A 27,613-nucleotide genomic window follows, 5' to 3' on the forward strand; every position below is an offset into this window, starting at 1 on the left:
AAATAAACGAACAACACTAAAACAACACTATCAAAGCGATTGATAATAATATTGGTACAACCACGACACAAATGATCAGTCTTGTGTTGGTAAATAAATGCTGATACTTTAAATAGAAGTGGTTTGTAACAGTAAACATTTCCTCATAGTTGGCCCAGCAAAAACTTGATTGTTTTTGCTTGAATTGATCTCAAGTACGAGAGATCAGTCCGATTAGAATTCTGAGAGCAGAAAATGATCAGTAACGACACCACCCAGAAATTGTGCAATTGGATGTGTTGTACAAGCTGAATAAAGAAATTTCACACAGAGATGTGAGTAGCTGATACAAAAATAAGTTATTATCCGGTGTGGTGGAATCAAAAGGCTGGGAAGGTGGAGAGAAAAAATGAATGATTACTCGAGGATACGAAAACCGAATATTTCCGATGATGATGGGGCAGAGAACATGAAGTGGATGTTGATGATGATGATGATGATGATGATGATTGCGGTTAGGGCAGGAGCGATGATTGACTGCGACCAGTTATACGGTGTGTACACAAAAGATGAGTTATAATGATACCAGACGCGGCAGGCGAAAAAACGAGCAAGACACGATCGAGCATGAAGAAGAAATAGAGGAAGGAGAAGGAAGAGAGTGAGAGAGTATTAGAAAGAGAAAGGAAGAGAGAGACAGAGAGAGTGAGTGAGGGGTGGAGAGAAACAGAGTGGGAGGGTGAGAGACTGAGTGAGAGCGAGGGAGAGAAATGAGTTTGATCGTAGGAGGACAAAATTGACCATGTCGAAGCTCTCCTCAACTATTACATCCCAGGAGTTCACACAGACAAGTGAGATTGTCGATCACTGCGTGGGATTCGAAAAACATTGATATTCAGGGAAGAGCGATGAACAGGTAAAAAATTGATAAGTAAATAAAAACATTGATAAAATCTATGTGTCAGTGTGAGAGTGTATAACATATATGGAATCATATATCTGGAGGAGAGGTTATAGATGTATAAATAGTAGTTTGAGAAATGATATTAATTAAAGTTGGAGGAACGAAGAAATAGGAGTGAAGACGTAATCAAGAGAATATGGAGTAAAAGGGGTAAGAAGTAGTCAATGTAATATAGCCGAAAACTAACGATTAAAGGAGGTAAGAGAAATTAAATTGTGAGTAAAAAGGAACAAAAGAAAGATGAGAGTGGGAAAGCACAAAGCAGTTAATGGAAAAGGAAGACTTACAGAAAGGAACAGGATAAGATTTCGATATCACTGTTGTTTTCTATCATTGTGAAAAGTTGTGTAATGTGATGAATAAAAACGTTTAGGAAAATGAAAAATATGAAGGGGAGAAGGAGAGTAGGAGGAATTATAAAGGAGAGAAGAAACTAGAGAGAATAGTGGAACAAAGGAGACTGAAGGAAATTCGGGGCCCCCAAAAGTCTGATACGCCTGAAGATGGTCCAACAAGAATACCTTGAGCGTGCGGTTGATAATGATGCTACATAATCTAGAGAAGGTGGAGAATAGAGTGAAAGAAACAGGAACGGAGAGAAAGACTATCACAGACGACGATGATGATGAGGCAAAAGGTGGAAAATAAAAAACATTGAAGTGCAACAAGGACAAGACGACTGGTAAAGTTGAATAACTGAGTGAGAAAACGAAGAAGATTGGTGAGAAGGTGATACTGTTGTCGATGCAGTAGACTGTATATACATGTATAAGATGTGGGTATTGGAGGGCGTTGAATGAGTTGGAGCAGGAAGGAAGGATATAAGAGGAGGAAGGATGCGATTATGTTGTTGCTGGAAAGAGAGAGTGAGCAGTGAGAGAGGTGAAACCAATCTAGAATAACCTCCTCCTTCTCGTGGTTCTCCTGCAGGGTCCAGTGGAGGAGACCTGGGAATTGAGTTATTAATGACCGTAATAGGTGAACAGCATACAGCATCCAAGACCCTGGGCCGCAGCTTGTATGCTCGCGCATGGTTATCCAGAGGAGACTCTTTGTCCGCGCGCAAACAACTCTCAATCATTCGGCTTTCTCTTTTTGTCTCATTCTTCTCACTACATACACAAACACACCTAGCCTCTATTCCTTCTTCTTTCTCCTGATATTCATCAGTTCTTTTTGCTCTCTGTTCTTCTCAAGCACTTCTTGTATTCATAATCCTCTTCATAATCGGCTTGATCTATCTGCTTCTACCTACATTCTTCTTTTCTCATTTTTTTTATCTCAATATCGTTGTATAGTTTCCATTATTGGTTTTGTTTTCCATTCTAGCTGTTCATTCAATATTTTCCCATCTTCACCTCCTAATACAAAAACTAAACATTGTAAAGTGTACTCATTCAACTTTTAAACTTGTACTTGCTAACTCCTTTACTAGCTCGATTACTCTCTTATTTCTATTACACATATATTCATCAATGATTCTTCTCTGCATTCTATGACACCTTTTTCTCCACCTGCTCCAGTTTGATTTTTGCCTCTTTTCTTTTTCCGCTTATCATTCTTAGCTTTTTCTTTTCATTCATAAAGATCTCTAAATTTACAGAATTAAATTTTAGTTTTCTTTACCTACAAATTTATCATATCAAGATTACCTTTTATTCCAATTATCACTTCTCCTTATTTTTCATCATATACTCTCCTATATTTTCATGTCTAGTTCTACCTTTATTTTCTCCACATTTTCCTTCCCCAGTCCTCTCCCTCCATACATTTATTTCACATCCTGAATCACCCACCCACCCACCATCTTTTCCTTTTCCTTCCATTTCTTCACAATCAAAATAAACTCATCTTTTTCTCTCTCCTCTCTTTTTCACTCATATTCTCACACTTATGACTTATATTCTTTCCTCTGCTCTCTATTTCTCATCATCAGTTCGTGGTCATGGACCATGTGATTACTGTGGTTGTCGTGAAGTTTTTCTTCTTCAATCTGTTCTCATTCCAAAAACAGCACACGATTTGAGTAACCTTGATTTCTGGAGTTCAAGTTCCAAGAACGCTGGAATATACGGTTGTGTTAATTAAAATTGTTCAAATAAAATCATATCAAGATTAATTTAAATTTTAATTTGAAGATTAACATCATATTTAATTTTTTACAATATTTGTCACTCATTCCAACCTCACAATCCAATATTTTCTCTCTTTTCTGTTCATTATTCAATCATTTAGCTAGAAATATTATGAATATTGAGAAAACATGATAATATGATCATATATGAAGTGTGATCTCATACTTCCAGTGGAGAACAAAAATACTGAGTTGGCAATTAGTTGACAAAACCTAATTCACAATTGATGCGAAATAAATCATGCTGGGCCGTTCGTGATTTGTTATACTAATCCACAATCGAAAATTATCTCAATTAAGTTTAGTAAACTCATAAGATTCAGTAAACGAGAGTTTAAGGTTCGGGCATGGATGGAGAAGAAATTTGGAGAGAATAACAAAATAAAAGAACGATCCAGCATGGAAGGCACAAGAATAAGTTGCTGGGTCAAGAACAAGAATGCGAGAGATACAAGAGAGATAAGTTCGGTTAGATTATACAGAGAAAAAGAATGTTGGAAGGAGTAGAGAATGGAAAACAAATGGATGAAAGAAACCAAAAAGAAGAGAAGTGAGGACAGGGAGTCGATCAAGATCAAGATTCAACTTTTTCGTTGTTTTATTTTCAAGACCAATCCTCTTCTTTGCCTTATAATACATAATATAATCACAAGGTGCAATCTCACAAGATTTACATTCGTTGGAGCTGAAACGACATCTACATTACTTTTGCTCTCGACAGTGCATCTTAGCTCCCCACCCCACTCACCTCTCCAAACATTATGTGTATTTTGATTTAATTTTTATTTGTCAACGGTTTGTTGATAATCGAGAGTCAAAAACAGTAGGGAAAAAGATCTTAGTTTTCTGAACATTGAAAGATCAAATGAATTGTGATTCAAATACTTGATCCATACACTTTTGTAATCACCCGGAAAGCACTGTCGTCAGAAATGAATGAATCTTTCTTGAATTCAAAATTAAGACAGATTGGCAGTAGATCAAGTGAAAATCACGAAAAAATATCATTTCCGTTGGTATAAGTATATAATTTCATGAAAAGTTAAATGATTACTGTTTGCATAGTAAAATATGTAGGCTATTGTCGGTCATATCACCAAAATGCAGTATATTATCACTCTGAAGGAATATTATGGCTGTGTCTGAAAGAACTGACATGCCAGGCACAATTATTTGAGAAATTAATCTTTAGATATGTTATATTTTCACGAAAAAAGACGTAACGTGAAAGATATGACCAATACTTTCATTTCCAATCCAAATAATAAGTATTAGTTGTAAGTATAATACTTGAATTTTTTTATTATAAGAAATCAGTTCTTCAATACAGAAACTTGATGAAAATAGAAGTTGAATAGAAGTTCCTAATTGTATCATGAGTTCTTCCAATCATTTAAATAAGATTTTCTATCCCATATTAAAATGCTAATCTACAATCAAACGAAACATTCCAACATTTTTTCCTATATCTCAAAATACTTCACTATCAAGCATTTTCAAAACTTGGAATTCACATTATTTTCATGGATGTATTCTCTATGCAATACATAGCAATACATGCAATACTATGCAATACATTCTCTACCTCGAAAAATTGAAAAAGCGAACCGAGTTATTTCATCAAGATAAATCAAGCACAGATAATGCCCACACGTAAATTATTATGGCATCTAGTTTTCTAGGTGAAAAAGTAGATCTCCACTCTGTTCAGACCGCTATGAAGTGACAAACAGAGGAAGATAAAATAGTTTTTCCTCTTTTCGTGGGTCGAACCCCATCCAATCAATCTTAAAGATTTACATAGCACTGCAGAGCATGTTTTATCCTGGGAGCATCAGACTTTGTATAATTAATTTAATTTATTGACTCGGCACCACGGTCGGTAGTCGCGCCCGAACTGAAAAAGGGGCTCGGTGTAAACAAAAACCACGTCGTACGAGATAAAGCGAAACTTACGATTCTATCTGTCCGGAGAAATTAATTGGATCAATTAATGGTTGTAGCAGACGCAGACGAGAGAACTGTAACGAGTTGATTTCCAGCCGCCAGGTTAACTGCGTTCTAATTAGCCCCAACTAACCCTGATGTTAATCAGCTGATTTAAAAAGCTGTGAAGACGACTCCTTAAAACGACTCCTTAAAACGTCGTCCTGGGGCTGAATATTCCAGAAATATGGAGATAGATAATACTCTAGGAATTCAATACAAGAACAAGGAATTTCATAACTGGCAAGTAACGAGGCATGAATTTTCCAGATTGATTAATTATTTAAATAGTCCTAATGCAGGTGGATGAGTGATTAATTATAAAAAATTTTCATTAAGATCACTTTCGACGTAGAGTCTCTGATGAATTTCCATGAGATTCCTAAAGGATGAATTAAGTCTACGAATCGCATTCTTATTCGTTGTTAGTGGTGGAAATATTTACGATCATAAAAGGATGAATTTCAAGATTGTACTCTGCCATTAGTTAAAAATACCTTAATTTGTGAAACCCAGAGGGTGTAGAATGTAATGTTATACTGTACATCATTTTCAACTCTTTCTATTCCCATAATCAGGATGTCCTAGGTAGGGGACACGTGCATTCAATTCAATGAAATTTGAACTGCAAGTCAGTACAACAGATTATATTCACTAAATCTTTAACTGTATTTCTAACAAATTTGATACGGTATATATTTTCCAACTTGAATCGGATATGCAGCTTATTATTTGCTCAAAGTGATTGAGACAATATTCAATAGGAATATTATGCGTCGACAAACAAGTTGGCACAAGAAAATTTGTATTATTAAGTCTCATGTAACGACTTGTTTTTTAGATAAATTTAACTGCCTGACTTAAAAACTAGTAGCCACTAAATCTATTACTTACGTGCCCTTCGTCTAATTTTTGTTTAAGAGTGAAATTAATTTTTTCGCTTTTAGTTCAATTCAAACGTGTTGGGATAGCATACTAAATTTACATTTGCGATAGATTATTTGAGCAAACTAACTTCAACTTGGATTTTACTTTTTTATATCATTTAAGTTTCTAATTTTTTAGGTCCTACTATAATTTACATTGAGAAAACAAATAAAACATTTAAAAATAGTTGAGATCAATTCACGTTTTTATCACAGCCATTCAGGAAAACATCGGAACAAGACAGAGCATTACAAAATTTTCTCGTTTCTCGTCAGATGGCTTTTGTAATACCAACTCAATGAGAATACAACTATTTTATGAATTTGTCATTTTAGTTGTGACGATCATAATATTAATTATTTCGCTAGCCTATTAAATTCACAAATATTCTTTTAATTAACTAATACTATTATTATTATTTTCCAATTGATCACTTTAAGTCGATTCGTGATGTCACATAGCCTCTGGCGGCCTATTCAAACTATTATTTATTAGCTTAGTGAGACGATCAGAAAAGGACGTCTCACTAAGCTAATAAATAATAGTTTGAATAGGCCGCCAGATGTATATATATATATATATATATTATATGTAAAAGAATTAACCGGGTACATCCGTTTGTTTTGACTTACTTGAGTCTGACGTTTCGTCGCCATCGCAGACGACATCTTCTGAGGGTGGCGTCGAAATCCACACTGAGTCCTAGGTATTCTTTCGGGGTCGAAGAGCATACCTTCTACCCCCTCCCTCCACTTGCTTGTGCTGGTGCTGTTGGGTGAGTGAAATTCCAGGAATGTTGTCTTGTTTTGGTGACAATGGTGCTGTAGCGGGTTTCATTGTACCAGGTACTGGGCGTTTGGTATTCAAAATTAACTTCCATAAGGGAGACACGTTGAGGCTGTCGTCTCTTTTATTTAGAGAGCCTTGCTTTTCGATTTCCAACGCCTCTCTCACAATCCTGACTTGAAAATTTCGAATGCTGGCTATTTGTTTGGAATTCACGAAATTTATTGAATGACCAGTATTTTTCACATGGTTATATAGGGCTGAGGTTGATTGTTGATTTTTTATGCTTAATTATGTTCATCTATTCTAGCAGAGATTCTCCTATTTGTTTGGCCTACATATTGCTTGTCACAGTTCAGGCAGGGGATACTGTAGACTCCTTGGTTTTCTAGCTCCAGTCTGTTGATGGGTTTTTTTAAGATTTGGGAAATGAGTAGATGGGGTTTGAATAATGGTTTGATTTTGTGGGTTTTTAATACTCTTCCAATTCTGTCTGTGGTGCCCTTGATGTATGGGAGGAGTACTGTTTTTTCAAAATATTCTTCTTTTTCTTGTTGATTCCCTTTTTTAAGTGGAGACAGATTATTTACTATTGATTTTTGAATGATTGTAGTTGGGTAGCCAATGGATTTGAGAATGTTAGTCACTGTCTTTATTTCTTCTTCTCTCCTTTTTTCATTGGTGAGATGAAGAGATCTGAAGATTAAGCTGTTTATAACTGAGGAGGATTGAGCCGGGTGGTGATGTGATTGGAAATGTAAGTACCTGTTAGTGTGGGTGGGATTTCTGTATACTGAATAGTTCAAACTTCCTTCGGTTTGTCTCATCAATAGAACGTCTAAAAAGGGTAAAGATGACTCTTTTTCTATTTCTAGTGTGAATTGGATTTTAGGGTGTATTTCATTTAGCTGCTGTAGAAATTCCAATAGTTTTTCTTCACCATGAGGCCAAATTATGAAAATATCATCAACATATCTTTTCCAGATGCTCGGTTTGAAAAAAGCTTTGTTCAAGGCTTCTTCTTCAAAATGTGTCATGAAAAGGTTTGCTATGGCTGGAGAGAGAGATGATCCCATTGGTGCTCCTTCAATTTGCCTGTAATATTGATTTTTGTGTATGAAATATGTGTTTTTCAAGCAGTGGCTAGTCAACTCTACTGTTGATCTAGAGAAGTGTTTGTTCTGTTTCATGATGGAGAGGGCTTCGTCGACTGGGATGTTGGGGTATAGAGAGATAAACGTCCAAGCTGGCTAGTATATCCCCCGAGTTGAGCGTTATATTTTCCACCTGGCTGATAAAATCGTATGAATTCTTCACATAGGATTGGGATTTTTCTATTATGGGCTGGATAAGGCCGGCTAAGTATCTTTCTAATTTTTGAGTGGGAGAGTTAATTGCACTGACGATCGGTCTCAAGGGTGTGTTTTCCTTATGGACTTTAGGAAGACTGGGCTTAGACCAACTAGACCAAATTAGACCAACTTGAAGCAGAGGAAATAAGACAAGAAGTTTTCCATATTTTGAAAAAATCCAAACCTCCTCAACCAAACTTGGATAGAGCAGAGCTCTCTGCTTTGAAAGACTTGTCCAGTAATCCCTCAATAGTCATTCTACCAGCCGACAAAGGTAACGCCACAGTAGTTATGAACAGGAGTGAATATGATGAAAAACTAGACAATATCCTCAAACATGCAGCCTACAAGCCTGTTCAAAGAGATCCCACCACCTACCTAGAAAAAATCACAAAATCAAAAATCAAAGCCTCAGACATAGATGTAGACAGCCAATTGAAATTAATTCCAAGAGAAAAATCCAGCAGATCCCCAAAAATCTATGGTCTTCCTAAAGTTCATAAGGAAAACACACCCTTGAGACCGATCGTCAGTGCAATTAACTCTCCCACTCAAAATTAGAAAGATACTTAGCCGGCCTTATCCAGCCCATAATAGAAAAATCCCAATCCTATGTGAAGAATTCATACGATTTTATCAGCCAGGTGGAAAATATAACGCTCAACTCGGGGGATATACTAGCCAGCTTGGACGTTATCTCTCTATACCCCAACATCCCAGTCGACGAAGCCCTCTCCATCATGAAACAGAACAAACACTTCTCTAGATCAACAGTAGAGTTGACTAGCCACTGCTTGAAAAACACATATTTCATACACAAAAATCAATATTACAGACAAATTGAAGGAGCACCAATGGGATCATCTCTCTCTCCAGCCATAGCAAACCTTTTCATGACACATTTTGAAGAAGAAGCCTTGAACAAAGCTTTTTTCAAACCGAGCATCTGGAAAAGATATGTTGATGATATTTTCATAATTTGGCCTCATGGTGAAGAAAAACTATTGGAATTTCTACAGCAGCTAAATGAAATACACCCTAAAATCCAATTCACACTAGAAATAGAAAAAGAGTCATCTTTACCCTTTTTAGACGTTCTATTGATGAGACAAACCGATGGAAGTTTGAACTATTCAGTATACAGAAAGCCCACCCACACTAACAGGTACTTACATTTCCAATCACATCACCACCCGGCTCAATCCTCCTCAGTTATAAACAGCTTAATCTTCAGATCTCTTCATCTCACCAATGAAAAAAGGAGAGAAGAAGAAATAAAGACAGTGACTAACATTCTCAAATCCATTGGCTACCCAACTACAATCATTCAAAAATCAATAGTAAATAATCTGTCTCCACTTAAAAAAGGGAATCAACAAGAAAAAGAAGAATATTTTGAAAAAACAGTACTCCTCCCATACATCAAGGGCACCACAGACAGAATTGGAAGAGTATTAAAAACCCACAAAATCAAACCATTATTCAAACCCCATCTACTCATTTCCCAAATCTTAAAAAAACCCATCAACAGACTGGAGCTAGAAAACCAAGGAGTCTACAGTATCCCCTGCCTGAACTGTGACAAGCAATATGTAGGCCAAACAAATAGGAGAATCTCTGCTAGAATAGATGAACATAAATTAAGCATAAAAAATCAACAATCAACCTCAGCCCTATATAACCATGTGAAAAATACTGGTCATTCAATAAATTTCGTGAATTCCAAACAAATAGCCAGCATTCGAAATTTTCAAGTCAGGATTGTGAGAGAGGCGTTGGAAATCGAAAAGCAAGGCTCTCTAAATAAAAGAGACGACAGCCTCACGTGTCTCCCTTATGGAAGTTAATTTTGAATACCAAACGCCCAGTACCTGGTACAATGAAACCCGCTACAGCACCATTGTCACCAAAACAAGACAACATTCCTGGAATTTCACTCACCCAACAGCACCAGCACAAGCAAGTGGAGGGAGGGGGTAGAAGGTATGCTCTTCGACCCCGAAAGAATACCTAGGACTCAGTGTGGATTTCGACGCCACCCTCAGAAGATGTCGTCTGCGATGGCGACGAAACGTCAGACTCAAGTAAGTCAAAACAAACGGATGTACCCGGTTAATTCTTTTACATATAATATATCCATCCGCGAAACACTCAAATGTAATATATATATATATATATATATATATATATATATATATAATATATATATATATATATATAGTAAGGAAACAGTTCAGAAAAGGACGTCTCACTAAGCTAATAAATGAATAAATTTCATTAAAAAATTGAACTCGCGATATATTTTTTACAGCTCAAGCCGTCTCTCGCATCCCACATGCCATCTCACTCTGTCCATCCAATCTCCCTCTGCCAAATTCCTCTCGCGCATGTCACTCTTCACTTGCTTCATCCAAGTTTCAGGTGGTCTTCCCCTCTTCCTTCTTCCTGGTGCATTCCAATTCAATATCCTTTTGGGCCACCGTTCATCATCCATTCTTTGCATGTTATTTTGTCTACAGTTAATAAAAAAGCGGTGCTTCATATTTCATGGACAATAATAAGATATGAATGAGACGTATTTTCTAAATTCTATCAAATTTGTGATTCTACAGGTATAGTAAATTCCAACATTGATTACAACTATATCCTACAACCCCTCCACTTATATTGAAAATAATGATAGACATGGCTTTTATCGTCACTGGATATAAATATTGAGTTGTTTCCTCTTGTAATCCTCACTATTGGAGAGAACACCTTCACTAATGTAATATCCTCAAATATGAATAATGGAGATTTACAGACACGTCAATAAGATGTGAATAATTAATTCTCCGTCTCTGGGAATACTTCACTTTTTTTGTTATAAGCTCTAAAATACCCTCAATATTTTTAGTCGAATAATCAGAGCAACAGACTCTCAAACGAGAAAGAGAATGGGGAATACCGGTTCACATGTCAGCAAAAGTGTATAATAAAACGGGTAAAAGCTTTTCCTTGAAGCCTTCGATAACATTATTCGATTAACTGGGACTGTTTCGTCGTTGAACTAACATTTCAATTCATTCTTAGGCCGAGGTTTGTTCGATAATTCCTAAAACAAGCGGTAATCCGGATGCTGAAAGAATTTTAATCCCCAGACTGCCACTGAAGACATGGAAAAACTAAGCCAGACTTCTTAAAAAATGAACGGAACAAGAGCATGAAAAAGTAAATCTGCTTAAACCTTTGAACAGTTTTTATACCTGCTCGAAAAACTTCGATAATAACATAGGGTTACCAACCCATTGACACTTTTAGCTTCGAGAATGAAAGGAACAGGATTTTTATTTCTCAATCAGTGAATTGGAAGCAATAAATGAGGTGCACTCTTTTTCCACGATACCTTTTTATATTACTTAGTGACACATTGAATTGGTAAAAGATTCACAAAAGTACCCCTAATTCAATATTAAAGAGACAAATTCAACTACTGTACCTAGTAAACGTAGCAAACACCAGTTGAACCAATCATATTAATCAAATAATTGATTCTGGTGTTTAATTGATGGAAGTGGTAGTGTGATATCGATGAATCTGGTCAATACGATTCATAACCAATGTTTTACTTTAACCGAAGGTTTAGACACTGCGCCATCTTGCACTTTGCATTCTTCATTCACTTCTCGCATTAGTGAATTAACTCCAATCTTTATAGCTTCATATGCATTATAAGTCAACTCGATAATGGTAGTCTATCATATAGCCACCGAAACATGTTGTGACTAAACAATTTTAAAAAAGGTACTTGGATTTCTATTTTTATTTATAATCAAAAGTAGCCCTAAAAAGACACTCCATATGTAAAATTGGACAAGATAAGGCAGGGTGGACACCTCCCAGGACATTGTCCACAACTACAATAAAATTTCTCAGTTACAATAATTTTAGGATTAGTTGTAAGTAAATAGTACAACCGTGGATGAACGATTGTCATAAACTCCACAGTAATCATTGAGCTCTGGCCGAATTTCTGGATGCAATAGACAGCTTTAATGTAGATAGTGATCGTTGATTAATGGTTTATCATGGCGCTTCCAAAGACTGACAGTAATATAAGCATAGTTGATGAGGTGGAGGATAATAGAGCAGTATACCTGATCTCATCAACTTAGAATCAAGTTTGAAGGCTCATCAATGCACCAAGACGATTCAATATTATAACAATAAACGTGATTAGGGAGATAATGAACTTGACAAGATGATGTAAGGCGAGAAAAATGAAAAAAGAATGTGAAGAGAAGAGGGAAAGATAACTTTGTGAGTAGCTGAGGGTGTGAATAAATAATTAAATACAGCTTGTGATGAGAACAAGGCCTGATTATAGCTCGGATTGGGACCAGGTTCGTTAGCTTCTACCGCTAAGACTTGTACCGCTATAAATAAAACTCATCGGAATACCCAAAGTCATGGTACAAATGCAAACAAAGGGAAGAGCCTTTCTCTTTCTACAAGAGAAGAATCTCTCAAGGTACTTTGGTAACGTTATTTAAGAAGTTTTTTTTTACTTTGATACTTTTGAATTGAATTATAAGTGAATTGCAGGTTGTAAAATCACAGATTAAGGACAAGAATAATTCTTGTCAATTATTGTCACCAACCAGTGTATGATCACCAGACCAAGAACTAATCCACTATATAAAGTTTGTTACAAGAGGTAAGATATTGGTTATTTAAATATCTCTTCTCAAAAAGTAGTGTTACAATTATTGACGACACCAAAAATTGCTTAATAGATGAGCAAGGATTTCGCTTTTGAAAGAGCAGCCTTCTTGTTGGAAAATAAACATGCTTCAATTCAAAAAATGAATCAATAGCATGAATGCCTGATAGATCCTTGAGAGAAATTGTCAGATGGAAAATTGTGAAGGACTGATCAGATTCTATTAGAAATACGAAATAACCATACTGAACTACTAAACAGAGAGTTATAGAAATAACAGATTTAACGTCAAACATAGCTGGGCCTTTTTGAATTCTCGGTTCCCAAGATTTCCAAATACCATCAGAATTCCTTCTGTATAAAGTATACAAACTCTTGAGAAAATGAATTATTTCACTGATAATCCTGCTCGGGTAATTTATTGATTACCTTCAATGAAGACAATAAAGACTCTTGACTCTGCCACCCAAATCTATGCATATATTTAACACAATCACGATCATATGAATGAAAATACAGGAAATATCCCTTCATATTTTCGTTTATAAATTATTCTTCAACCACTTCTTCGTCGACTTTTGACAAGAGCTCAAGGGTTTCTCATTGGTGAGAATCATGACAGATTCTTAATAATTATCGTATCCTATAGTATCTTGAGATCAAACTATCTTCCACGAAAAGCTTTACATACCACACTTCTGATTTCTGATTTCAAGGAATTGAGATCCTTGAATCCAAGCATTGAATTCAAACAACAGTCTGAAAGAGTTGCAAGTAACCCATGATGGTCTGACCAATCTTCGACAATGTTACAATTTATCAAAATTTGTGACAAAAACGGGTTTGGCCTATGCCTATTGTTCTCTTTCAAACATAATAATATGATTAGTGATTGTAAGAATGAAATTAATAGAATAATTAATTTTAGTATTTTAGTACATTCGAAATATTGCTGTAACACAATACTTGTAATCTGCTTTAGAGAACAACAGATAAGATTAGTATTGAAAGGTAGCAGCTGGGACAAAATACCTTAAACCGTAATGATTTAATTGAATTATAATGTGACATTTACCTGTATTCTTGAGATATCAATCCAGCTGTCCTTCCCAGCGGATAACATAATCAGAATCCTTTTTTCTTGAAGGTCTTCAGGCAAGCACACAACACTGATGGTATTTTTTTTTAAAAATGTGAAAAATTTCAACAAACTTTAATAGCTTCATTTCCAAAGTAAGAACTTTCCAAAACGGAGCCTCTTGATAGAATAACAAACACGTTTCCTATTAAACTATTCTCAGACTACTCATCACATATCCACTGGATTCTCCTATAATACTTGGGAATGATATTATGTACTTGGGGTTTTCACTTGGGTACTTGATAGTTTCCTACAATTTACTCGTTCACACTTTACAACACGCACCACAAAATCATACACTTAGCACAGGAGTCACACACGAGACTTGAACTGGAAACACTACTTGCACTAATCAGGCTGTGCTCAATTATCCATGCATGGTATCAATTAAAACATTTATGTAGTATAAATTTGAACAACATTAAATAGTAAGTTTTTCACGAATGAAGAAACGAATATTAAAGAGTACAATGTTTCCTGAGCCACAGCTAGGTGGATACTGTAAGAAACGTGGTTGCTTCGGACCACCCATGATGGTCCAACCAATCTGAACGCCGCTGACGAACGGAGGTGGGGCAGTCACCGACTAGGAGAGGGGTAACTAGTTCTGTCTCACTCCAACCCATGCACCTCATACCCGCTTCTCTCTCACTCGTTCGCCAAGTTAGATGAAATTATTAAGTGAAACAAGCCAATCATTGGTAACATTGGAGCGGTCTCTGTATAGCAGCTACATGAAGAAGAAGAGCGGTGGTTCAATTAAAGTCGCGGCTGTAGAATGAAGAGGAGGAGGAGAAAGGGATGATGGTGAAGGAGAAGAACTCACCAATACATTCTGTACAATGCACTCAACGAAATGAAGATGGAGCGAAGAACAGTGTAAGAAGAGCAAGAAGAAAGGGGGGAGGAGAAGGTACATGAAGAAAAAAGCATCAGTCTGTTTCCACCTGGTCCTTTGTTTTGTCTCATCTTACTTCCAATCCTCTCCACCCCTCTCCTGCACAACTCTTCCTCGACATGACTTCATCATCAATGTCTGATGTCTGATACCTTCTCATTAGACTTGGCTGTACCTTCCTACTTCAGCTCTCTTCCTTCCACGCCCTTATCATCTCAATCGCCTCTTATTCCACATCTTCCACTTCTTGAGCATGTTGAATAGTTGCTTCTCCGATTATCACATATCGTAACAGATGGTCACCACCGATGTAAACATATTTTTGCATATATAAATATCATCAATTAAATATCTCACTAATATTGAGAAATGATTTAGGCAACTCTACCTAAACAGTATTTCCAAGTGTTATAATCAAAACCGCACCACAATCTTTCTGACTCTACAATTTATATGCAAGCAGTTTTCCAAAAAAAAAATTATCCAGGACAGATTGGAATTTCAGTAGTTATATTTTTATAGTATATCGATGAGTGAAGAATTCGTAGAAATATATTTTCGAATCCATTTTGTAGCTCCTTTGTTCCAGAGATCTGCCTCAGGGAGAATAGTTACATCTACTTCTGCTTAGTATCCCAAATTCAGCCTTGAAGGAACACCGATCGAATAAAAACAATGCTTATTACTCACATAATTTTCATTCCCCATCTTAATAAGCAATGCCATTCAATTACCCGAGCACTTCGGGGGTTTTATCGTTTTTTCAGAGCCGCACATTGTTTCAAGAGTCGAAATTGAAATGGAATAACTCGACAGTCATAACTTTGATTGTCTTATTCGGTGACGTTTCGTCCAATAGAATGCTGGACCTGCTGCTGGTCCTCCCAGTCTCGTCCTTGCATTGTCTGACACTCGTATCTTATTGGCTCCCAAATTATTAAAGCCTATCCAAGCTGGTTCTTGTTGCTTCTGTTGTTTTGTCCCCAAGCGAGATAGATATAAAGCAAGAACATACGATATAAGTACCAAATATATGACTTAGAACAGAAGAAAGAATGCTGAGGAGGAATATAGAGATGAAAAGACAAGATAAAGAAGACGAAGAGATCTGATAAAGAGAGATCGACCTTGAATTGAGAATATCTAAGGAAAATGCGAATTATGTATTCATGGTAGAAATAAAACAGATCTTCATAAGAAGTATAGATAAAAATATTGGAAAAGTGAAGGGAGATTTTGTATGTGTGGATGCTTACTATAACAAGGTGAGATTATTGAAAATATTCATTTTTGAAGGGAAACTATTTGGAAGGAAAAATCCATTCCTGTTGATTTGCTAATTGATTTTTAGTATTCAAGAGGGATTGTGGCTTAAATCGTGGAACTATTCACTCAGTGTCATTTGAGACACTAAGGAGAAAAATGTAATTCAGTTGATACAGCAAGAATATTAGAACATCAAATATGAGCGGAGAAATTGTAAGTAAATTCTTATCGTAATCATAGTGGTACACGTTTCGATTCATTTGAGTGCTGGGTATCGTACGACATTTATAATTGTTTATGAAAAAATATCATTGGAAAGATTATTTAGGAGTTGATAGGCCGATTTAACAGACCAGGTGAGGAAGGTGATCTAAACTTCAATCTCTAAATAGGTGATCTAAAGATGATTACAGATAATAATAAAGGAAGATGGTAAGCCTGATGCAGTATCCTTGAGAAAGTAAAGCTTGTAGCCTACCCACGCCTGAAACGGACCACGGAGACTTAAAACTGATCACTGAGAAACTCCTGATATGCTAAGTAGCTTGAAACATACCAGCACTAAGTTTGACTATGGACCAATGACTAACTTGAAACGGAAAATTCCAATTACCGTATCTATTAATTCAACGCTATCAATTTCCTGGTAATTGAAAAATTAGTATTATTTGGAAATGATTTTTTTCAAGTTTACCTTGAAAATAAAAGGGTCAAAGAATAAAATTAAATAAGTTAATATTATATTTGTTATAATCATTCTTCATCAGGATTCTATTGAATAAGCAGTTTTTAAGTCTGGTAATATGTATTTTTGAGAAAAAATGAAATAATAGTTATTTGTGCAACTAGTGCGCAAAGTGACAGTTTGCTGCACCGAAAGAAACGTTTACTTGGCTTCTTGAGTGCAGCAGAGGAGCTTTGAGCACGTATTTCACATTAAATTTTTCCTACAGTTACCATTGAATATGAAGTGAATAATTATGGGTAAAATGATGGCTTAAATCCATCAAATATTTGTGTGTGTGATGCTGTTATTAATAACCTTAACTTATTTAAATTTAATAATCCAATTGAAGTTGAAAATTCTCAGCCAAAGTTCTCACTTTTATTCATTCAAGAAACAGAAAAATACAGATAGAACAAAAACATATTTCTAGGGTGTATAACGAAATAACAATATCTAGTGTTTATCACCCCTAAAGCTGCGTACAGACTTTAGCGCCACGAACACGCGCATTTACTTTCCATAAGCTTACTTATATGAGCATAGCATCAGCTGATGAAAAGCGAAATAAAATGCGTGTGTTCGTGGCGCAAAGGTCTTTACGCACCTTCAGAATCAATCATTATAACAAACATCTCGATAATCCATATATTTGAGAAGTTTGAAAACATATGCAAAATTTGAACATTGATGGATGTATAGAAGACGAAGTGAGTAATATAAGAATATCATACTTGATTATCATGTTTGGTTTGGAACAAGTCCACAAATGGAAGGATGACCATGTGGTGCACTGCAGTGGGACACAGGCCAAGTGGGTTTTATGTGCTCATAATGTTATCCACATACAGTAATCACATTCCCTCACTCCTTCAACACTTTACTCTTCCATTCTCTCGTTCTGTCTTCCTCATCTTTCTCATAATCTCTCAAGTCCACCTCCGTGCTCCGTCCCTTCATCCTTTTCTCCTTCCTGTCCCACTTCTCTCCTTCCTTTATTTTGCTTCCTCGTTCTCACTTTTCCATCACCACTTCATCCATCTCAGTGCACGGTCTCTTTTTTCCTGTTGAGATACTTCTTCCTTTCTCTTCTGCTTTCTTGTAGAATCTACTTACTTTTATTTCAAACTATTATTCAACAGTCTCTCTCATACTCCCATTTCTCTCTTTCCCAATCTATATGACTCTACTATTTTAGTAGATCCTGATGAACTGAACTCATCCTTCTTCTTATCAATTTTTCTTTTCCTTCATCTTGTTATTCTTCTTTCCGTGCATCTCCATTATCATCATCATCATCATCATCATCATCATCATCATCATCATCAACTATTCATTCTTCTCTCTTATTGCTTATTATTCATTCAATTTTCATTCTTTTTTCCTCCTTTTTCTTACTTCACTTATTCTTGTAGGCTCTTATTCTCGTTCTCTTTTAATAATTCAACTTTCTTCTCATTCTTATTCTCCCACCATAGCTCTCACCTAACTCTCCTTTCTCTACAAGTCCTTCTTCCCACTATTTCTTATCTATGTCACTCTTTCCTTTTCCTGCTTCTTTTCTTCTCCATCCTCTTCTTAACCCTCTTCTCCTTTTTCTTCTTAATACACCATCATCTACACATTTCCATTATCATAATACAGTAATTCCATGATCATCTTCTTACTCTTCTCCAAAATCTTCCTTATATCTTCTACCCACTTCCCCCTCTTATTTATCTTCAACTCTTTCTCTCCATCCCCCTTACAACCGTCCCTTCTGCATCTTTCATCTCCTCTTTCTTTTCCAACCCCCTTCCGAAGCGCCGACAACACATACCCATATTTTTGCTGTCCAGTAATCTGTTACATCTATCGCTGCAGTCGAGCGTGGGTGGATGAGGCAGTGTGGTGAGAAGTGTGGTAAGATAGCCTGTAAGGTAGAGGCAATAATGTTGTGTGTTCTCTGGGTCCCTCGCATCTTTGGGAGAATAATATCTCCTGGTGCGACCACAATACAAGCCCCGCTAAGAATCTTATCTATTATCTGCTTCTCGGACAGGGAATGCAGTAATTATTGTGGCTGAGAGAGAGCAAAAGAGTAACTGTGAAAGAGTGTGAAGGTTTGGGAGAGGGAGAGGAGTGAGAAGGGAGAGGGAAAGGAAAACAATAAAGACGAAAGGTAGGAGACAAAGAGTGAATGTCCTGAGAGAAAAGACAAGTGAGTTATATTGGCGAGTGTGTGTGTGTGTGTGTGTGTGTGTGTGTGTGTGTGTGTGTGTGTGTGTGTGTGTGTGTGTGGTGTGTGTGTGTGTGTGTGTGTGTGTGTGTGTGACATACACAGTGTATGGTACAGAGCATTGCCATGCATGTTGTTGTCTGCCATCAAGATGCAAATGTTCTCGCATGCTCAGACCATATCCACAAATAGCATCGCCAGACGAAGAATGGAAGACAATATTCGCAGATGATCTCAATTCAGGCTTTCGTCTGCACTGCACGTGCGAAATGTGGTACAAAATGCTGTTTTTTCTTCAAAAAATCAGATTGATAGTGTAATATGATGATATATTGATATAGCTGATTTTTATCTAAATTGATATAATGAATGTGTTGAAGTTAGGTGGGATATAGTAGTGAAAAGAGATGAAAGATGTGCATGAGAATACGTATAATAAGAGAATACGAACGTGTTAAGAGATGTTCCAACACATAAGTCATCATGAGATTGATATAGTACCCCATTACAAACATGGATAAATCAAGAGCACAATAATAGAAGAGAATCAATAAATTTATTAGCAAAAGACTGTTGTTTATTTAGTTTTAAATAGTGGATCATGACTAGTATTAATAAGAGCAAAGTTTCAAAGTTTTTCTTCTTGATAACAGTAGAGCATCCTTAAATGATTTTTACATAGAGCTGAACTATATATTTCGAACAATTGAAATATGGGTGAGAGGGTGAAACTTCCAGAATACTATTATAATGAAATATAATTCAATAATTATGCTGTGATGACGATTCTGCATAATCATAATCCAAGGGAGAACAAATTAATCAAATAAAAAAACGTTTATCTTGAGATTTCATCCATCATGCGAAAATTATATGCTTGGGTTCCACTTCGGTAATTTACAGTAATCCCTTCCAAATTCCCTCGTGAGGAAGGAGCAACATGTCAGTTTAATTTTGTTGAAGCAAAATCTCCTAGTGCACTAGGTACAGTAATTAGCAGTACATACCAGCACACATTGGTCTAACCAAGTTATTAACCACAACCGATACCGGCTTCATTTCCAAACAGGTCAGGCTCAGATACCAATCAACACTCCCGTATTTGTGATCATTGGAAAGAGGCGCAGCAAGTCTAATTAATAGATTACGCTCTCCCTTCCCCGAAGGAGAATCTCTCTATCAGAGATCGATATTTTCTCTATGGTCAGGGGTGGAGTGCATCACGCTTCACACTAATTAAGCGGACAGAGGTGCAATGAGAGAAGATCTCATGGCATCACCATAGAGTGCAGTGCATGTGTAGCAAGATTCACTCCAAACGTTCAGAATCCCTCATGAAATAATACCAAAGCTTCCCATGCAACCAATGCAGCCAGTATGACGTGAATCTGACCGGTGAGAGTTGAGCAGCAAATAAAGGCACCTAATGAAGCCGCACTAATCTCCAGTAGGCATCTCTACTGTTGCACTGCACGATGCAATGCGCGCTGCAAACAAGGCCACTCTATATTAACAGCTGCTAGCTCATCGTTGTTGCCATTGTTGTTGTTGTTGACCACAAAGCGCGCTCTGTTTAAAACATCACGAACTGAGTCACGCAGAATCGCAGTGAACTGAGATCGCCGATAAAGCAACCATTGCTGGAATAAGACTCATTTTTCTGTGTACTTAGTGCGCGTAGCTACTGATCTATTGGTTCTCAGAGCTTGGGAGTTGGTGGGATTCGCTACAGTTGAGGAATGAGGTATTTGGAGCCATTGATATGGGATAGAATGGATAATTTCCATACCTAAATTAACCTCTGGATTTGGGGGAGACTACAAAAAGCTGATCAGTTCTTCAAAAAATCATGAGTAGCAAATATATTTTTCGGAAATGTAATTCTTTTCAAAAGAAATTTTATTTAACCTAAATGCTTACTATGAACGACCCATGCAAGGTTAAATTAGGGTGGATCTTTGATCCTTGAACGATGTCACTCAAACAATTTCTATTACGAAGTGGCTCTAATAATAGCATGAGGATACGACTAAACTCTGGAGGCATAATTAAACTTCAATTGGGAAAGTAACTTGGATTATTAAATTGAGGTCAGTATTATTAAGAATTATAAGATTACATACTGACAGTACCCTCTACCATACTCATGTACACAGAATTATGTGTTTGGAGGCTTCAATATAATATACATTGTACAATGCAAACAGTAAAATTCATAAATGCATGCATCCAGAAATCTTCAGGAACTACTCAAAACCTGATGAACACAGATCGTGGTTGAGAATGTTCTCTGGAATTGAGCTTTAAACTTTGTTACAGCTACAAATTACATGAAAGGCCAGCAATAAGTTGCAACTGGTGATTCCATCTCTCTTCAACCACCATGAACAATTTCACAATCATCCAATCCTGAACCATTTTCCAACCCTCATTCCAGTCTCGGTTGCAACAAATATTCCTGAAATGTACCTTTAAATTTGTTGGAACAAGAGAATGGCGAGGCAAGTGCACCGCCTGGCCAGTCATAATTACAATTATTATTGCAAAAAGGCGCGTGAGTTCTAGACCCGCGGCTCTCAAGTTCATTGCCAATGTTAATGGGCCAATAAAAAGACAGCAGACAGCACAGAGCTGTAGCTACGGCCAATGAACGTCCGCGATACGTTCAGACAAACTTCACAGAATAACTTCAGAGGCCATCAGACAGGAGGAGAGGACGCAAGTGTAAGAAAAAGATAGCTGCGCTTTTGTTTTTGTTAATATTCTTACAAAAACGGTAATCACTTCTTTTTGCTCTCCTTGTCTCGATGTTCATCCACTTTCCCGTTGTATTATCGTTACGACTCGACTCCAATAAATCTAGCGAAGTGAAGCAGCATTCGAAGAGCAAGTGAGCATCGGTTTGAAAAATATTTCGTTATCGTAAACTTACAGCCCGGAGCGTACAACCAGCTATACCTTTTCGGCTGTACTCATTTCCACTGTGGCTGTATATCTTTATTACCGGGACGATCGCCATTGCCTCAATCAAGCCCCCCTCAAGCCCCCCCGCTTGCCCCTCGGAGCCAATGGACCTGCCCCCTCATAACAATCTACTGACTGCTTTTTCGGCTCGACAATTTTTCGTGAGTGCCCCGGGCCTCCCGCAATGCGAGGTTTTCGAACTCGTCTTCATGTTTGGTACTCGGCACTCAGCCACGCTTTCTGTCTTTGAACAGTTCCATTTCATGTTCTTCTGTGTGTAAGAGCTCAATATATGAAGAGCTACTCCCATTTATCCTTAGAACAACCTATGATATTATGTGATGTTCACGGTACGTTCATCGATATATCGAAACGCTCTTATCTGGTACTTCTATGCATTTGCAGGATTACTGAAGAAGAAATCATATTAAATTTCTAAACATACTCAAAATATACTTGAGACATGTGGATATGAGGTGAATTCATTTCAGGTGATTCAAGTAATATGAAGTAATGACTTGCTATTCTTCTAGGACTACCGGGTTCTTCAGTCATGAACACTACCTTATAATCGATAGTTCGTAGTTCATAGCCAACCAATTATATAAATTCGTCGTTTCTTGATAAGAGTGTAATTATGGATGTGATTTGATGTGAAAAGTTATTTCATAACTGCGGTATTATTGATTACATAATAGGGATACCCTCAAGTAGGCTATCAAGTATTTCTACGAAAGGGTGAACTATTGATTTAGAAAGCTGATTGTTCAGTATGTCCCAGTACACAATCACAATGTATACCAATTATTAAAGTTTACATCAACTAGATACTTTTGTGTTTACGTACAGTTATGACAGTTTGACAGACGACATTACAATGGATGATAATACAAAGGTGGCATGTGGATTAGTATGGATACAACTCATTACCTTATATTATCATTCAAATTGATGGAGAAATAGTCTCAGTTAGCAGAGTAATTAATTTGAGTATAGCAATTTGGTGTGTGTTGTTATAACAAAAATAGTCAATGACATCCATAATATAATAGAATGACATTGATATAACATAACATTCAAAATATAATATATCATTAATAACAATATATCGTGGAAAATTGAAGAGAAAATTAATATCAAAAATATATAGGCCTAGTGAAATGAGCATTTCGGATAGTTGTAAACCAAACTTTTCCTTTCCAAAATGATACCTCACAAATGAATTGCGAAAGATAAAAATATGTTTCAGTCTTAAATCTAAAGTGTGATTTTTCAGCTTCAATTCAAGGCTGAGCCACACAGAAACGTTTGATACTCTATGTGCTCAGCTAAAACTCAAGCCCACAACAGGTTGATAAACAGGTAAGCTACTAAATTAGCACGGTGGTCGACTGGCCTGTGTAACGACTCAACTCCACGACCGAACCTGAAACAATCATTTGACTGATCGAAGGGACTATCCATGTCTTCTCACCTTCTGAAGCTTGAAAATGAGAAGGATTGAGAGAGAAAGAGAAATAAAACACGCAAACGACTTATTCGCGTGACTGGGATGCCTTTTAAAACATGAAGGTACAACATCATCACCAACAACAATATTCGTGTTGTAATGAAAGCGCATCTTTGAGAAGTTAAAAGTTCTTAATGATAATACTGTAATGATCAGTTGAACAGAAGAGGAAATTGGAATATTACGGGTCTGGGTGGTGTAGCAATTGGCGGCTCTCATATTCACGGTTATTACATTCTATCTGGTAGAGATCTAGAGATAGAGAGCGAATAAAGAACATAAGTGACGAACGATTGGTGAGAGAGGTGAGTGGATGATGCATAAAGGACTTTAACGATAGTAGAGGATGGAGATATTCCCCTGCAAGATGTCCTAAAGCAAATTATTCGAAATAGAAACATTCATGGATTTTTCCACCAAACACAGAATGCATTTCCTAAGATAAATGACTAGCCTACTGAATACTGAACTTCACATGCACTTCCTGCAATGCAATATGATAGATAAAATGCAGTAAGCATTAATACAAGATTAGATTATGGGTATGCAAAAGGAAAGTAGCCAGTGTAATTACTTGGTACTTACCTACTTGTATTTACCTTGAAAGTATGGAATCGATTATAAGGAATGATCTATATTTTTTATCACTGAACTATGTTTTCATTGACTCTGATTATGTATATTTATTAAATATAATTTATTTATTCTAGTTTGATCATTCAGATCAACTTTACCTCAATTCGACTGAAGCAAAAAACGGAACGTACCTGCAACAAACAATAAGAAAAAACATTAAATTAGAGAAACAAGGCAAGGTTACATTTCATAGTTAAAACTCTAATAGAACTAGTTCTATATTATAGTTCACATTAATTTATATTATATTTCACATGAAATATAATTCCATAATTCTTATAAGATATGTTTTGTATATTTGTACCAGATATGTTGACGTCTGGTCTTATAGCATATGCAGAAGACAGTCAGCCAGCATGATCTGTCTAAGGATAACCTACAATACAACTGAATCGAGATTCACTGTTAGCATTGCTTATGAACAACTTCAATGCTACCCATGCAATAAATGCTGACAGAGTTGGGAGAATCTCACTCAAGCCGAGCATCCCCGGGGAGCTGAGCAGTACAGCACCCATGTTAACCTGCCCACGCATAAATCTCAAGAAAGCACACACCCACCCGATACTATCTACTCTGCTGTCGAATTGACCTCTCTTAATCCGACCCTCCATAATCCGACTGCAGGCCGTCTGCCACACGACCCGTCGATGTAAATATATATCGATGCCTCACAGATATCGATCTTGGTCCTCTCGATTACAAGGCACAAAATGACACCCGCTGCCCTGGGGCTGGCAAGCACAACGGTGCCAAACATGTAAGACCGTGCCCTGGTTTCGATGGATCTTCTTATCCTGCCATCTCTATTCCAAATCAAGAGCAAGGTCTTTATGGGTTTCCTGGTTCACAAAACGGTGAAATATCGCCACAATACTCTGACTTGACTCTTCCTGAGGACCATAGAAGAAGAACAATTGAAAATTGGAAGTCAGAGAAAAAATACTTTGAGGGGAACGAGGATTCTAATCAAAATCAAGAGCACCTAACCTAACCTAACCCAACCTAACCTAACCGTGTTACAAAAAAGTAAAAGATGAAAAGCAATGCGAGGACAAATGAACATTAACATAAAACAGTTGATGATAATAAACAGTGGAATAATGAGATGGTGGATAGAAATTAATAAAAAGATTGAAGACATTGGGAATAGAGAAATAAGAGTGGAATATGTGGTTAGCCAACATATACGTAATTGACTCCTCCCTCATCTAGGCTCAAAAATTTAATTTACATCAATTGATTCATTTATTACCCGGTTTTTAATAAATAATTGTATCAAATCCTCATTATGAACAACAGGCAGTGTTGCAATAACTCTTATGTCAATTTTTCAATAGATTAATTTTCAAGTTTCCATTCCTTCCTTGACACCCACTATTTATAGACAATTACCTTATGAATATTATGATAAAGACAACAGACAATGTACTAATAACCAAGCTAAGTGTCTATTCAAAACTCTGTTCAAAGCTGGCGATGAACATATTCAACACATGATCTTTCAAATGGAAAAAATATTGATGAAGAAAAAAGGAGAACATTAGTGAGTTATTGACCACGAATGGACCACGATGACCCCGACAAGGCTGAATGTGCCTATCTCTTTCACTCTACTAATCTGGAATATATCTCTCTCCCATACTCCTACATGAACGACTTCATCATGCATGTTTTTCTCACTCCAAAATCATACTTGTAAATCGGTTTCACGATTATACAAGCGAGACAGCGTCGACTATGAAAATTTCGTGTGGAGAAAATATAGATATTCACTATGAGCTGCAGCTTCTTTCCTTGTCTTTATTCCATCATTCTTTAATGCCAGCTCCAATAGAGCTGCCGCAGAACGTTCCAATTAAGACCATAGAGCGCTTAATTAAACAGAATAAATAAGCACGCCTAGAAATGAAAACAAGAAGATGGTATTTGAAAGAGAGATACCGTATTTGAGAGAGACAATGGACTAATATAAAAATTTTCCTTCAAGTGGTAGTGTAGATGTAGAAGATAATAGAATGAGAAAAATATAAATTATAGAATGTAATAATCAAAGAGGTTAAGAATAGAATAGCATGTTTTCTTTAGTAACAAAAACTGATCCCAAAGGCTTACTATTTACAATATTTAAAAAACTGAACTTGCAATTAAAGAAGTGAGAAAATAACTGAAGCAACATGGATTGTTTTTGGTGAACTGAATAACTTTCTCGAAAATTGATATTCTTAGAAAATTTTTGTTTTATTCGATCAGCAATACTAAGAAGAATTTATCCTCGCAGTTTCATGGATTTATTTCTTACTGAATTTGAAATGACCTGTCCCAAAAATTTAAACTTTTTGCGCTCAAAAAGATATTTCCTGAGAAAACTTTTACATTTTGATAGCTTTGTAATAGTGTGATATTGAGAGGGTAGTATTGTGGTTTTTTTTTATGTGTATCTTATTATTTTTCAGGTTTTTGAACTGGAATGAACTTTGATTTTTACTGTATGTTGAACCCTGCGTTTTAGTCTGAGAATTGACTCTGTCTTGTTTGAATTTGCTAACTTGTTGCTTAGTTGTCGAAATTAAAGCAATTTTCGTGCATTTTTCAAGTGCAGTTTCAATTTCTTGTCGAAAAAGCTACTGTATTTGGGAATTGTACGACCATTGATCTTTTTGCAGCTTTGGCTTTTCCACTGGAAGTTATGCTCAACGCTCGTGGAGGGGGAATAATTTTCAGTGAAAAGGCCACAGTTGGTATTGAGACGTGAACGGAAAATCATGTAACGGTGCGCGAGCCTCGGTCCTCTGAATGGGTCTGTTACCCATCCAGAGGGACAAATTGAAAAGTTTTTCATTATCAGTACTTTTGTTGTAGTTTGTATAGTAATCTAAAATTTTGATAGAATCAGTGGATGTAAAATTAAAAGGTTAGTTGTGTGCGTGAATTTAAGTAGAGCGTAGTGAGTTTCATTACGTCTGAGTTTATTGAGTTTTGGATTAAGTGTTCTCAAAAGTAAAGTTTAAATATTGTTGAAATGGTGAGTGCCAAACTATTGTTTTTATTTAGCTCGGAATTTAGTACATAGAATGACCGAGGCCCGAATTTAGTTGCAGCAAGTTAGCAGGTTCCCAAAATGTATAGATTGAATTAATTGAATATACCTTCTTTTTCTGAATCAGTTACTGAGTAACTCTGTTGGAAAATTTGACATGATTTCTATTGATTCGTTAATGAGTTCAATAAACCTGAGGTTGAATTTTAAAAGTATTTTTCATTAACGTTCCTGGCTCGTAGTTACTATAGTTGCTAGAATAGGTTACAATGATGATAATCTGTGCATTTAAATGAACGAATCCACTAAAAGCTTCCAACCAATCAAGGATTCAACTAGAGATTTGATAGCATAACTTTAGCGAAATATTATAGAAAAGAAGAAAC

At 36.4% G+C, this 27,613-nt stretch overlaps 1 protein-coding gene across 2 annotated transcripts in view; it reads right to left on the reverse strand.

The window, feature by feature from the left end:
* The window catches only part of LOC111048341 (transcriptional activator cubitus interruptus), a 147,732-nt gene that overhangs the window by 66,420 nt on the left and 53,699 nt on the right, over positions 1-27,613 (reverse strand). Inside the window, exon 1 of one of the 2 annotated variants that reach the window (XM_039434553.1) lies at positions 13,906-14,459. The exons of the other annotated variant lie outside the window; for it this stretch is intronic. The gene's annotated coding sequence lies outside the window, so the exon portion shown is untranslated. Of the gene's footprint in view, positions 1-13,905; positions 14,460-27,613 lie in introns of those variants that run through there. 2 annotated transcript variants of the gene reach the window in all.

Source organism: Nilaparvata lugens, chromosome 8 (genome assembly GCF_014356525.2).
Source record: "Nilaparvata lugens isolate BPH chromosome 8, ASM1435652v1, whole genome shotgun sequence".
Taxonomy (NCBI): Eukaryota; Metazoa; Arthropoda; class Insecta; order Hemiptera; family Delphacidae; genus Nilaparvata; species Nilaparvata lugens.